The 15,034-nt window shown below is 42.8% G+C and overlaps 1 protein-coding gene across 20 annotated transcripts in view; it reads left to right on the top strand.

The window, feature by feature from the left end:
• Positions 1–15,034, top strand: part of BAZ2B (bromodomain adjacent to zinc finger domain 2B) — a 190,491-nt gene that overhangs the window by 38,643 nt on the left and 136,814 nt on the right. For all 20 annotated transcript variants that reach the window (XM_077936471.1, XM_077936459.1, XM_077936486.1 and 17 more), the window contains exon 2: positions 11,683–11,725. The gene's annotated coding sequence lies outside the window, so the exon portion shown is untranslated. The remainder of the gene's footprint in view (positions 1–11,682; positions 11,726–15,034) is intronic.

The following is a 15,034-nucleotide window of genomic DNA, read 5'->3' as shown; positions in this document are numbered from 1 at the left end:
CGTAAAAAACAGCTGCCTGAGGCAACTGTTTCACTCTGCCTAACAGTAGGGACAGCCGTGCTTTCAAACATTCTTTTAAACTTGTTACATAGTGTGAAAATTGCATTATAATAATAGATACAAAACAGACTTATTTAATTTATTTATTGCACTGTGCAATAAATAAAAAGTCCATTTTGTATCTATTATTATAATGCAATTTTCACACCATGTAACCCGAATTTTATTTTATGGTTTATTATTGTTTACATTTTGAATTAGATATATATGGAGGCACCAAAATCTTTTAAGTGCGTAGGGCCTCTAAAGGTCTTGATCCGGCCCTGCAGGTAGCTGATGATGGAGTTTACCCTAGTATAGGGGTGCCGTACGTCCGGATTTTCCCAGACATTACCGGGATTTCAAAGCTCAACAACTTTTGGGGTGTCCTGTTTTTACTTTTTGAAATATGGCAACCCTACCCTAGCATATGCATTTCTTTGTGTGCATTGCTTGGCTGCAGAACTGCATTGCGAATTCAGGTAAGTGTGAATTTCGAAGGGTAGCTGTTACATATTGTTTTGGCTTGCATATTGTTTTGGACAGTGTGAATTAGGTAGGTGTGCCTATAAAGGCGAACTGAATCGAATTTCTTTCCCATCCCTGGTGCTTTGTGCATTGTGCTGTGCACTCTTGAGCTACCCCACCTGCTTTCAGGTGTGGTGGATGATCTGCCTCATAACCTGTTTTGAAATAAAATTCAGCTGCTAGTCGGGCTGGCTTTTGTGCATGCATAGAATGGAGGAGGTGCCATGTTACCCTTTGCCTCAGGAAGCCAAACATCATCGTGGCCTGGCCCTGGTGTCGCTGCAGATGGTATAATTGTTGCTGCAGGGGGTGATTCATCAACCTTCAGAGAACAAAAGGAGGGAGATACATTCATGACTAGCAAAACATTACTATTGTGGATGGAAGTCGAGGTGGGGCTGAACTGCTGCTGCTTGCTAATTTTTTTATTAAGAGGGTTATATGGGATGCATTAACACTCATGCGTTTGAGTGGTACATCAGAGGAGTCAGCCTCTAAAGAATTTTATTTTAATGTAAATGACCCAGGAGATATTGTCATTCATCATTAATAATGACATAGGCACTACACCGTAAGTACCTGTAGGACTTCAGAAACCACATCCTTCCTATATATAGTGCTCGTTATTTGAATTAATGTGCTCTCGGGGAGAAAGAATTGAATTTTCCTGGTGACAAAAACACAGCGTATTTCTGTTTTGAGAAATAAAAACACAAAAGAGAAGTGCTACCTTGAGAAAAGACATCTGGCTCAACAAATGAATAACAACGGAGCATTTATTGTGTGAAGTATATATTATCTGGAAAGGCCGTAAAATATTTCTAAAATGTTGGCCTCCACATGTTCTAAAAAGGTACCTTGGTGAGGGATAATACATATTTTGTGGGATTTAAACAAAAACAACAAATGGCACAGAGGGTTGTGTTTGGGATTATACTGCTTATGATGTCATAAAAGTTAAAGCATAGCTATGCTTGCCCTTACTTCAGAGATCTTTGTGGAAGGAAAGCAGAAAGCAAACACATTTTCCCCCAATGGTGAATAAATGTTGCTGCTGTATGCCCTCTTCACCAAATTGCTGGAAGTAATTTTGACTTAAAACTGCATGTGTGTGAATCTCCAGCAAGGAATGAATACCTTGGTGATTAAGAATAAATAAAATACATTTTTTAAAAAATAATTTTGACATAGCGTGGTCCATACTGTGAGCATAAAGCTGGGTTTGCTTGTCTTTGTTCTTGACGATATGCACCAGCTACTCAGGGTTGTCTCTTTACAGTTTATTTTGTCACCAGGACCCCCATAAATATACAGTCACTGGGATGCTCTGCTGTGGCTATTGACTTTTATGGGTTATAGCAGTACTGCAAACTTCAGTAAGCCCATTACCTAAAAGATACAACTTTATCTAGAAAGGGGAGTGTCAAGGTGAGAGACCTTCAGACGAGCAGTATTAGAGAAGTTAATGTTGAATTTTGGAGGGGACTGCAGTCACATTTTGAACCAACTAGTTAATTTCTCTTAATGTCACATCCTAGGCTTCAGTTAGTTGGAGTGTATATAAAGTCCAATAACTTAGGTGGCAAATTGGCAACTGGGTGGGTGTGAAGCGGAAAGCAAACTAAACTGTCTCACAAGTATTACAACTTGTGGACATAGTTGCTTTTGTCCTAATTTATGTTCCATTAAGTCCCATTGTTCATTGCACATGGAGGAAGCTTTACAGTGCAAACCTAGTTACAGGTAGGTAGCCATGTTGGTCTGCCATAGTCTAAAAAAATAAAAAATAAAATAAAAAATCCTTCCAGTATCACCTTAGAGACCAACTAAGTTTGTTATTGGTATGAGCTTTCTTGTGCATGCACACTTCTTCAGATGCCTGTGCAAACCTGTGCATTTTTGCTCAGAAGGAAGTCCCATTGATTTAAGTGAGTCTGCCTCACAGGTAAGTGGCTATAAGCCTCTCATTCAGAGATTTGCACAAAGGCATTCCTAGTATGTCAGGGAAGTGGATTGTTCCACCAGCAGCTATAGTATTAAAACTGGAGTAGGAAAGTAGAACATCTGCACGCTGGGCAGGGATAAAAGAAGGAGCAAGAGAGAAATCAGCATTCAGCAGGAGGAGTGTGAATCCTGGCTCTTCCTGATGGGAGTTGAGAGTCCCAACCTCATCTAGAGGACCACAGGTTCCCCACCCTTGAACTGACGGCACAATTAGTTGTGACAGCAGGAAGACGTAAGTATACAGTGAAGCAGCCTTATATTGGGGTCAGAGCATGGTCCACATTTTATTTATTTTAAACAAATAAAATGCTTCTGCCCAAAGGCCCCCAAGGCATCATTCAAACCAAGCTGCAAGCACTGATAAAATATAGCTGAAAAAGCAATACAACAGCAGGAAACACACGTCAGTTGAAAAAAATGCCACACAACTATCATGTCAGCTCAAAAGCCCGGCAAAACAGCATAGCCTTGACAACCCAACCAAAAATGTGTAGGATAGGGGCTAGAACAAATCTCCAAGGGGAGGTGTTCCATAACTAAGGTGCCACTGCAGAAAAAGCCCTGTAATGTCTGCTCTTCTGCATGCAGAGCTTTCCCGATCTACAGGTGGGATGTACTGATTGGACTTCACACCCCAAAGCACATCACATGGCTCTTGAGTTGAAAGGGCTTGAAAGACGGAAGCCACCTTGCATTATAAAGCGGAATGTTGTGATTCCGAACAAGAGGTTGTATCTCATTGCCATATTTTAAATAAATGACCTGGAGCATAAAGCCTCCGGTTCAGAAGGGCCATAAAAACATGCTGGTGTGTGGTTATCTAGCATGTTAGTAATTTAAAATGTAGTGGGTCAAAGATGAAGCTGTGAACCAGGAGTCCAAAGTCCTGAATTCATGACTGAAGCGTACTAGGTAGCAAGCTACCCGCTTTCAGATTCAGCTGTGCTTTTGCAATATGTGGATAATAATACTGAAAATATTTTATGGGATTGTTTCAAGAAATACTGAGATAAAGAATTGCTGAGTTCTATATGGCAGTTGCGGATTATGTTCATTTTGAAATTGCCATGCAGATGTGTAATTCTCATATGTCTAGTCCTGAAGGATATTGCTTAATCTAAATAAATTTAAACTAAAAGGTAGGCGGATAGGCTGGCTGGGTGCCCGAATCATGCTCTTTGGCCAGATCCTAACCCCATCTGTGGGTGAATAGGCCATTGGTGGTGAAGGAAATATGTTATTATGCATATGCCCCAAAGCACTTGGCTGGTTGTCATTATTCATATATATTGAGGCTGCTAGGTGCCCCTGCACAGGTCCACATGTATAAGTGCCACTATTCTCTTTTTAAAATATTGGGAGGTTATGATATCGCCACCTGCTTGACACCATCCTTGGCAAGTGGGGAAGTGGACCAGACTGCTTGGGGAGATGGAGGTGTTTGAGGTCAGGTTGGACCACCATCTGTCAGAGATGCTGTAGTTGCATTGCAGAACCTACATTGAGCGGGGTTGTTGACTAGATGACTACCAAGGTCCCTTCCAACTCTAGCCCCTCTTCAGGGCATATAATACCAATGTATTGGGCTGTGTATTCCAGCCCCACTCCCAGTTTCCCAGTTTCCGCCTAACCCACCCCTGAACCTACCTTGACTCGCAAGGTCTGAAGGGGGCTTCTAACCACGTTCAACTGAATGCTCTTAGAAGCTTCCCGATGATCAGGAACTCTGGATTATCAGGGTTCCTGATGGCAAGAAGGATTCGAAACATGTTCAGATGAATGTGTTTAGAAGCCCCATTCAGCCCTTTCTGCTCAGCATGGAATGAGCAAGAGTGGAGTGGGTGGAGCCAGCAGGTATAGGGACAGTGGGTGCAGGTATTCCTTGTTCAGGTGTAACATCTGAGCAAGGCAACCAACATTTTAAAAGAGGTTGCCTAGAGTGGCAAAGGGGAGCTCCTCCCAGGCTGTGCCAAGTCTCATTTTGTCTACAATAAGGTCTCTGGCATGCAAAGGGGAGGAGAATATCACATTTCCATTGATATGCCAAAGGTCCCCAGATGCAGAAGACAGGAGCAGAGATGTTAGGGACAACCTGGGCTGCACTGCCTCTCTATTGCAGGTGTTTCTGGAATGAGCTCAGAATGGATCCAGTGCCCACTATAGAAATAACTCAAGGACCAGTGGAGGTAGAACGTTTCCTCATCCTTGTAACAAGAAGAACTTGCTAGATATATATGGATGAATCTCATGCGCCTGACAGTCAGCCTTCACTCATGTATTGAGTTTGGGGTCATTCGTAACATTTTAATGGAATTGCCCACATTTTGCATTTGTGGAGCACAGTTACAGTATAGATAGTTCCCGTTACAAGCTTTTCTCAAGGTGCAATTTCTAGCACAGTTATTGGTAACTATGCCAGGGGGGAAAAACCAGAATAATTTGGTCACAGTGGAAAAAAGACGCTCTTGTTTTCGACCTTAGTACTTGCTTTTTTCTTATTAGTCTGCTAAAGCAGATTTGAATGTCTTGCCTATACCCAGCTGTCCGTAGAAAATATCCATGACAGAAATGCTGCACTAGCATATAATTCCCCCTCTCATGTCTCCTAATTGAACAGACTGCCCTTGCTCGGTTACAGATGGCTTTACTGCCATGCGCCTCCTGCAGCCTTCTTTGCAGCTGTGAGCTCAGACATGCTGCTATACAAATGCTCTTCTTTGGAGCACGCAGTCTATGTTTTCAAAGGCATTGAGAGCATAAGTGGGTTCCATTGCCCTTTCTTTTTTAAGAGTTAAGTGGAAGGGTGGAGTGGAGTTGTTTAGCGAAGTCTAATATCAAGAGAACTTTTGCACAGTGAGATTTATAAGGGCAGCAAAGTAGTTCCCCAAGAAAGCTGGCACTATCCCAGTTTGGGACAATTGGGCATTAGTACAGGAACGGCTGCCAACTGCATTGGCAATGGAGTCTATGGCAAGTATTTTGGCACAGGGATGAATTGAGCAATCTAAAAAGCCCACCTACCTTTGGTTTCTCAATCCTTGTTAGTATTTTGTTTTTAAATAATACCTTTCATCAAATGAGCCTTCTACAAGCATATAATATCTATATATCTCAGTTTCATAGCACTGTATACCCGCAGCCAAGTTGCTTAGCATTTGGAATTAATTTTATTTAAAGAAAAAATTATTAGATTTCTACCCCACTCTTATCTTGTGGGCTCAGAGTGGCTAGCCAGTAGGGTTTGTGCCCCGCGCCCCAGTACAAAACAGTCTGCAGAATGGACAGAATGGAGTCAATTGATTCCCAACTTTATTTGCTTTTCTTTTCAGCACTTGAAAACCAACATGGCTGGAACTGATGCTATGAGTTATTGAGCACCATGCTCCCCGCCCCCAAATAATTGTCTATGCAAAGGCAGCCTTTATAAAAGGATCCCAGTATCTGCCTCTTCAGTTTAAATGAGATGTGATCAATGTATGCCTCTAGGAATACGCAGGGACATTGCAGTGTACTTAAAAGTCTTGGGGCACAGGTCCATGACACATGTTTGGATCTGGACAAGTTAAGATGGTGGGTATCCAAGGTCTCAATGGCACAGCACTTGGAGCATGTCCAGCCCTTCTTCTTGCAACATGTTCAAAAAAAGTAGGGGAGTAGGGGGAGGGAATTCAGTACTCAGTGCAATAAATACATAGCAGGGCTCAGACCCCATGGACACCCCCCACTCAGCAGTGGCCCTGGTGACAGCCATAGTTGCATCTTAAATCTATGTACAATTACTCAGAAGTAAATTCTGCCCAGCAGGAGGTGTCAGCACTTGCAATATGGAGTAACCTCTCCTCATTTTGTGTGCAGGGAACCTGTTTGCTGCTGCTGCCTCCTCCTTCTGCTGATGCTGGAAAGAAAGTTCCCTCAGCACTTATTTCTCCTGTGCCTGAAGAGAGCTTAATTCCTCTGAGATGAAGAGGCAGCAGTATCAGAGCAGCCCCCCAAGTGACTGCGCTGTAGCAGCTTTCAATTAGCTATGCTACTACTTTTTAAGTGCATTTTCCAGAATCTGCTTTGGTCTTCAGCATAGAGGAAATGGCCTGAATGCCCATTCTCAGCTCTGAAAAGAAATGCCTCGGGGCCACACTTCATGTCACACTGTTCATGCTTTTTAAAAAGCATGCTTAAGCCAGACACGTTTATTTTGAAGAAAAGCTAGCTGGGCCATGATCTGGAACATATTACTAATTTAGATCAGATTCCCTGTGCTCGTTTCTCACCCAAGAACTCCCTCTTCCAGAAGCTATTCTGCCCCAAAGGTGCTGCTGCAGTGTGTAGCTTGGCCCTCAGAATGTAGCTAATTAGGTGTTCAAATAATTTCTACCACTCTGCGGAATACATAGGTATGTACACACGACACACTTTGAATGTGCAATAGCAGGAGCATTAATGGGAGAAGATCCTACACGATTACAGCGGTACATTTACAGTAGGGTTGCCATATTTAAAAAAGTGAAAATCCGGACGGAAAAGTTATTGAGTTTTGGTCTGGCCAAATTTGTTGAGCTTCTTTTACAAAATCTTGGGAGGAAATTAGGTTTTTGAGCAACTTTACAGGGAAATCACCAAAAACGACGCTGCTGACATGGGTTGCAAAGTCTTATGTTCAGTTTGGCTTGTGGCCACTGCTTCCTTGAGATGTAATGAAGGCAGCAGCCATGACCAAACTGTAAAGCAGTGGGACCACAACAGACCAATCACAGTGGAGTCAGGAGAGTGGTTAGCAAGTTCAGTCCTCAGTGCTTAAAGAACAAAGCAAGCGATTGCTGAGCCAAAATGGCCTTTGTAAGAATGAATAATACAGACATGGAGAGTTCTAAAAACCACAATGAGCTAAACTATATGAGGATAAGTTCTAAATTCTCATATATAATGCAGAGCATAATGCAAATATATCATGTAGCTTTAATCTTTATCATTTGAAATCTTAACCAGACTCTTTCCAGTGTGATCATTTCTCCTAAAGAGAGTTATTTTAAGAATATAATGAGAGCATGACGATTTTTACTAATTATGGTGAGAGACTTGGAATATATTTAACTTCTGCCTTAGAAGACATTTGTTAGCAGTCATTCGTCAATCATTTTTAACTTGTGACCTTGCAGTGTTCAGCATGCTTTGGAAACAATGGCAAAGCGCAAGGAAATGATCAATTTCTAAACATAGCTGAGCAGTTTCTTAAAAATGTGAAATATGGACATGTTGTCTTTGAAGAGCAGCATTATTTGTAAAATGCCCTTGGCTGTGATTAACAATGTATAGCAAGCAGCTCTCAAGAGCAGCAAACCTTAGGTGTGAACAAAAAAAACAACCTGCTATAGTCTATCAAAAGGAAAGAACAAATTCCAGTAATATAAAATAGGTCTCTGCTGGCCTCTTGTTGACAAAGAATAAGTAACTGGCTTTTGGCGGATGCCGGCATCCTCGACATCCTTCCCCCCCCCCCCATTTTATACATGCACAAGAACATGCAAACACACATTCTAAGGAGAGGAGTACAAAGCAGACCTGTATAGAGCCAACAAGCTGGACAGGTGAAGACGGTCCAGTATTGTTCACAGACCAGACCACAAACTATATATGCACAGTACAAACCAGTGCATGCAGGAGAACTGCAGTCCACAAACTACAGACAAATACACATTAGCCACACTACACACAGGTCACATTTTTGTGTGAAGGGGCTTAATGCACATACACATGAATATGTGTAGAGGTCCTGCCCAGTTATGAAGACTTGCTGCAGGGGCCTTGTTGCAGACTCCCTACCCTTCACCTTCAGAGGTGTGAGGTGAGTGGAGATTGCCAGTCCTTCTCAATAATGGTGCCCAAACTTTGGATCATACTTAAAGGAGTGCTCACTTGGTGATCTGGTGCCTTTTCAGGGCCAGGTGAAAAGCTTATTTTATTTGGCCATACCTTTTTAGTTATTTCGGTTTCATACAGAAGTTAGGCTGTAGGGAATATGTCTCATTTAACTCAGTGGGATTCACTTCTAAGTAGACACCTGCAGGACTACACTATATTTTCTTCTCCTGCTGCTATCTTTGTATGGATGTCTTGCTTGTACATATTTATTTATGTATTAAAGTTTTGTTAGATGGTCTAGGTCCAGCAGCCTACCCACACCAATTAAGCTTACGATCTTGGGTTAGTCAGTTTCTAACAGGTTGTTGTTTGGGTGTTGGTGACATGGCTGCAGAACAGCCAAGGAACTAAGCCACAACCTTCTTAACACAATTTGTGATGGATATTGCTGTGTTGAGTTACCTTCAGGCATCCATCTTGCCACCCTTCATGATATTGCATGATCACGCAAGTATACTGACTGTAGTGCGATAGACACCAGTGTATTTAGAAGGAAGTTTCAGCATTTATCTTTATGTCAACTTTTAAATATATGTGGCCTTAGTAAAGCTAGGCTATCAGTCCTTGCTTCTGAATTGTATAGCAGGGAATGAATAACATTTCATCATGATCTACTGTGTTGATGCAGTATGGATGATGATAATTTTTTGGGTAGTAGCAGACATCACCTGTTGAAAAATTTGAAAGTAAGAATGTTTTCTAGCAACACTAGTGGAATGACATTGCTTTGCGATTCCAGTGTTCTGGTGTCACCTTTATTCTTGTAAGTGAGACAGATGAAGCATCTTTCAATTTCTGTGGGAAGATTTCACTCTGAGCAGATGGGCTTCTAAAGTCCTTTCTGTTTTCTGGTAGGCTTTATTAAAATATTCTTCTGTTATGCCATTCATCCCTTGCTAGCATTGTACTATATTTCATTTCAAGGTTGGGTTTTTTTCATTTCACTTATGGATGGTGTTAAATTTGCTCAAATAGTAGAGGCTTTTGACTTCAAAAATGACCTTCAGAAAATCTTTTGAGATGCTACTTTCAATGGAGCATAAATAAATATATTGCAAGGCTGCATGCTGGTTATTCTAAGCTTAATGAGGACAAAGTAGATTGCTTGCTGTAGTAGCACCTCCAAAACTCCAGGAAACGCTGTTTCAGTTTTGAATAAAGGGAGCACTGTTTCTTCTTCAGTGTTGACTTTTTTCATTGCCAGAATCCAGGAAGAAGATACAGGACATATAGAGCTAGCAGGTGATTAAATTCTTAGGCCTTTTCTGCTTGAAGAGAGGTGTGTGTGTTTTTGTGATTCAATTAGGCAGGAGTCTCAATGGAAACTGAAAGGAGAATAAGAAAGCCTCTGTATTAGGATTGCCAACTTTTTCTTAAAACTGGCCTAATCTGCAGCCATTAGCCTGGCGATAATGTTTATTTCCATGCCATAAAAAAGGATCAACTGCCAATTTGTGCAGATTAAGCTGCTCTTAAAGGCAGAAGAGCTGGCCAAACTCCCCCCCCCCCTACCTTGCCCACCCCCAATCAGATGCCAATGCTACGGTGCATCTGTGGAACTCCCTTTTGGCTGCTAAATTAGGCTCTGCCAGACCCCATTCCTGTTGACTCCATCTTCATTCTACTATATTTTTACCTTTCGGCTCCTAAAGGTAGGAGCAAGAGCTGCTTCTGCAGTGGTGGAGGGGGCAAGATTCACTTCCCGGTTTCATGCTAGCTCTTTTTCACTGTGCCATCCACGCATGTCAGAAATAAGAAAATGTTGTCTACCTGTAATCTTGTCCACATGGTCACATATATGGGGCTTTCTCTCTGTGTGTGGTGAAGCTGCTTTCCTCCACCATATAGATGATGTGACATATGACGTACAGATGATGTAACATATGAGCGAATGCCTATTCATGGCATGTTTCTCAAACGTAGGTCCCCAGCTGCTGTTGGACTACAACTCCCATCATCAGTTAGTCCTCAAATCCCATCCACAACTCTCACATGCACACCCGCCCACATGTATCTCACTGGAAGAGTGTTTCCTGACCCTCCTCACCTGAAGAACATCCAGGAGTGGCTGGACGCAAGGGACAGTGCTGCAACTTCCACAAACTGGGATACTGCAGAGACAAGGTGGTGGTGAGGGGGGCAGCCCTAGGTGAGGCAATTCAGCACTCCCTCCAGTGCACTCACTGTGCAGTGAGGCTGCTGCCAGGAGGCCAGGTCAGTGGCCTCTCCCCGCTGGCCATTTCTGAAAACATCCAGTGGCCTGTTGCTTTACAGACCCCTATATAGATAAGAAGAACTGGATCAGACCAAAGGCCTATTTAGTCTAGCATCCTGATTTGGACAGCAGCAAACTGTATGTCCATGGGAAGCCCTTGTGTTGAAGCTGCTTGCAGCAGGTGCATTTCCATATGTGCAGTGCTAGAGGGGTGCACAGTGCTGTTTCCAGGTTTGAGATAGCCGTTGGGTGGTTGATCTGTGATTGTAATAGAGATCGGATTGGATTGGAGATAGCTGTTGGGCATCTCAGTGGCTCCCCTCCTTGAGTAGGCTTACCACATCACTAGTGCGGTCTCTTTGTTATGCCTTTCCCTATGTGCTGAGTCTGCACAGCTGTCCAGAGGAGGAGGGCAAGGTGGGCAGAGGCTCTTTGCTCCTGTTGTTGCTAGGAGAGGGCAGGTGAATAGGCATGGGGACTCCAGTGGGCCCCTTCCTGGGGTATGCGCTTCTGCAGGTGCCCAGCAATGCCAACCTGTGGGACTCCAGTGGTTGGCAGTGGGCCCCTTCCTGGGGTATGCGCTTCTGCAGGTGCCCAGCAATGCCAACCTGTGGGACCAGCGTAGGATGAGTGTGCTTCAGAAGCACAGCTTGTCACAAATGGACTGGAATATAAGAATGGCTGGAATAGTAGTGCTGTGCCTGGTTTGTGGGTTGTAGGTCATTGAAAGAAGTAGTTATGCTACAGTCCTTTGTGGTGTTGTTCTTTATCCTGCAATTAATTTAAGTGTTTTGTGTGTGTGTGTGTGTACGTGCGTGTGTGATCAGGTGTTCTAGTTATTGCATATTCATTGTGCTGCAGTCATCTTCTGATTGTTTATGGAATTCCTACGTACTGTATTACATTAGATGTGTTTATCCAACATTGTTTCACCTCCATTAGTAATTCACTGGAACATTACCGCTTCTCTTGTTTTTCAGCTTGCAAAACAGTGATGCCACAGAACTGACCACATTGATCACAGTAAGTAATTCTTCAGTTACTGACACGATGGTAATTCTTTTTTTAGAGAAGTGTGAATCATGTGGTGAAGTATAAACAGAAGTGTGAACGAAAAAACCTGTTGGGTTCAATCCAGAAATCAGTGCAACTTAAATATATCGTTTGGGGTTTCATGTCCCAATTAGTTTCCATCAGATTTGGGGCTCATGCAGAATTCCACTTGTCCTGCCATTTCCCCCCAGGAAAACCCAATCTTTATTGCTGAATTGGAGCAAACATCAACTGGGTTTTCTGCAGATGGGTACTTGATTCAGCACTAAAAAGCTGTCTTTCCCCTGGGAAAGCAGTGTGGCAAACAGAAACCACTCCGGCCCATGCTGTCTAGGCACCAGACAAGTGGAAGTGTGGATGAGCCTTTAAGCATGCCTAACTGAATAATATAGGACGCGGGTGGTGCTGTGGGTTAAACCACAGAGCCTAGGACTTCACAAGGTCGGCGGTACGAATCCCTGCGATGGGGTGAACTCCCGTTGCTCGGTCCCTGCTCCTGCCAACCTAGCAGTTTGAAAGCACGTCAAAGTGCAAGTAGATAAATAGGTACCGCTCCAGTGGGAAGGTAAACAGCGTTTCTGTGCGCTGCTCTGGTTCGCCAGAAGCGGCTTAGTCATGCTGGCCACATGACCCGGAAGCTGTACACCGGCTCCCTTGGCCAATAAAGCGAGATGAGCACTGCAACCCCAGAGTCGGTCATGACTGGACCTAATGGTCAGGGGGTCCCTTTACCTTTAACTGAATAATATGGCACCTCCTAGTGCTTTGTACCAGTGTAGTGGCAATCTCACTCATAGTAGTTGATGCAATATGTGCTGTTGTACAAATGTTACATGTCTGGGGTGGCTGCTTAATGTATAATAAAAAAATAAGAAATGCATCGCTCCAAAAAAAATGAGGTTTGCATAAAATACATGTGCTCATTTATATATTAAATATATATAAATATATATATTTAATATATATATATATTAAATAAGTGGACCAAGAAACAGAATCTCCCAATCCCTAATTATCAGTACTGTCAGAAGTATCAGGTTTTAACACTGTGTTCCTGGTGCTGGCTGGTGAATGAGGGGGATCTACCTCCTAGAGCATCAGCGTCGTAAGTAGGAAAGAATTAAAAAATGGCAACGAAGCACTGAGACTTGTTCTTCTTGACAGATCATTCATCCTTGCAGGATTGCAGCAATAATGCCCACATTGTAGTACCTATCCCCTTGTTTTACTCCTACTATTGTCACACATGGAAATGGTGGCCTCATTTCTAAGTGAAATTATACACTGGTTGCTATTTGATATTATCATTATTATGGTTCATTTGCTGCTGACAAAATTCAGTTTCCAGCCATTGGTACAAATTAACAAGGTGCTTTTTCGTTTTCATTTGGAAGTTGCATTTAGCTGAAAGAAAACTGTTGGTGGGGGGCTGGGGGAAGAATGTTATGATCTGATGGTTTCTGTGACATTTAAGTGCAAGATCAGGGGCCTGGCTTTACAATCCTATTTGCACTGTGTTGAAGCAAGTCCCATTGAAATGAATGGGACTTAATTTCTAATAATGACTGTGACCCCAGGATCTGCATGGTAGAGGCATCCACATGTGGCTTGGGTCTCTCCTTTTAAATTTCTATCCTGTTAAATCATGAATCATGTGCTTAATGTAATCTATGGTTTGTTGGTTCCCTCTAGTGCTCATGGTAGGATCTCAATCTGTACATTTGGATTGGGATATAAGGCTGTAAACCTAAGGTCAGAACTGAACATTACATAAATAAATAAATAAATAAATAAATAAATAAATAAAAACAGCCTCAGCCCGTCTTCCTTGATAACATGACCTTATTTTGTGTCCTGATACCATATGAAACTGGATTTTTTGCTCCAGTCTGCATCACTTACGCTGAACTTTATTTGCCATTTTTCTGACCATTTACTCAGTTTATTGAGACGCTTTTGGAACACTTTGTAAGATATGCAGGTTGTGCCCTGAATAATTTGGTGTCACCCACGATCTTGGCTTCTTCACTGCTCCTTCCGGCCCCCATATTATTGATGAATATCACTGGACCCAACACACTTCAGACCTTGGGTCTCAATGGGCAAAATTTGAGGCTGGGGGGAGGGATGTGATACCAGGGGCAGAGCTGCTACTTGTGCCCCCTCCACACTTCATTCTCCCTGCCCCATTCTTTGAATGACTATTTCCTATAGCCACTGGCAGCCTGTTCTCAAGGCAACTCCTGGGACAAACTACAGGCGACCTTAAATGCAGCTTTGCAGCTAAAGGTGTCCACACCATGCATTCAATGCACATAGCCTCCCCCAAGAATCCTGGGGGCTATGGTTTGTTATTGGTCCTGGGAATTGAAGCTCTGTGAAGGGTAAAATACTGTGCCCAGGATTCTTGGGAGAGGGGGTGTGCTATAAAATGTATCGTGTATACACAGCCTCTGTGCAGATTCTTAAAAATGGAAATTGCACCAGCTTAGTGGTGGTGGTGGGGTGATAATTAATGGAATCAAAACAGGCATAGGGAAGGAATTTGACTCCCCCCCCTCCCCTGCTCTGGTATTGAGGAAGACCACTCCTCTATAGCTGATATTTGGAGCCTATAAACAATTCTTCCCCCCTCACTCCTTGGCAAATACTAGTTTCAGAAGAGGGATTTTCCTCAAGACTGGAGCAGGGGAGAAAAGGGTCAGAGCATACTCCCTTGCTGCATGCATTTATCAATCATGCTCTTGGAAAATAGAAAATTTTGTGTCTTAGTGGGTCTGTGCATGTTGGGTGTGTAGGTGGCACCTTCAAAGAGATCTGTTATCTTTTCATTATTTTTGATTGTCAGAAACAGGGTTGCCTCCAAGACAGAGTATGGAATGGTTAAAAGGGAGGCTGTTATTTGTCTTTTGCCGTCTTAAGATAAAAGGTGGGCATTTATTCTTTGCTGCTGTGTTTAACTGTGTCTCACTTGGGCAACATTGTGCCGGGTAACATTTAGCTTCCCTTATTCGGCGCAAGCTGAATATTTTACGATACTCTGCAATCTTGTATTTCAGTAGCGACCTTCATGCCTGCATCCCAGGGGTGCTTTACAATCAGTAAAGTTAAAATTAGATCTGGTAGCACAGGAGGGAAAAAAATTGCTAAAACAATCATTTTAGAAATGCTGACTAAAAGAAATAATTTTTAAGGTTAGATTCGAAAGGCCCGCAAGTTGGAAATGCTTTCCGCTTGTAACTGACAGCATGTTCCACAGCCGAACGTGAAGCTATTAAA

This window comes from Podarcis muralis, chromosome 1 (assembly GCF_964188315.1).
Source record: "Podarcis muralis chromosome 1, rPodMur119.hap1.1, whole genome shotgun sequence".
In the NCBI taxonomy this organism is placed as follows: domain Eukaryota; kingdom Metazoa; phylum Chordata; class Lepidosauria; order Squamata; family Lacertidae; genus Podarcis; species Podarcis muralis.
The sequence above is the reverse complement of the archived record's forward strand: the minus strand, read 5'-3'. Positions and strand labels throughout refer to the sequence as shown.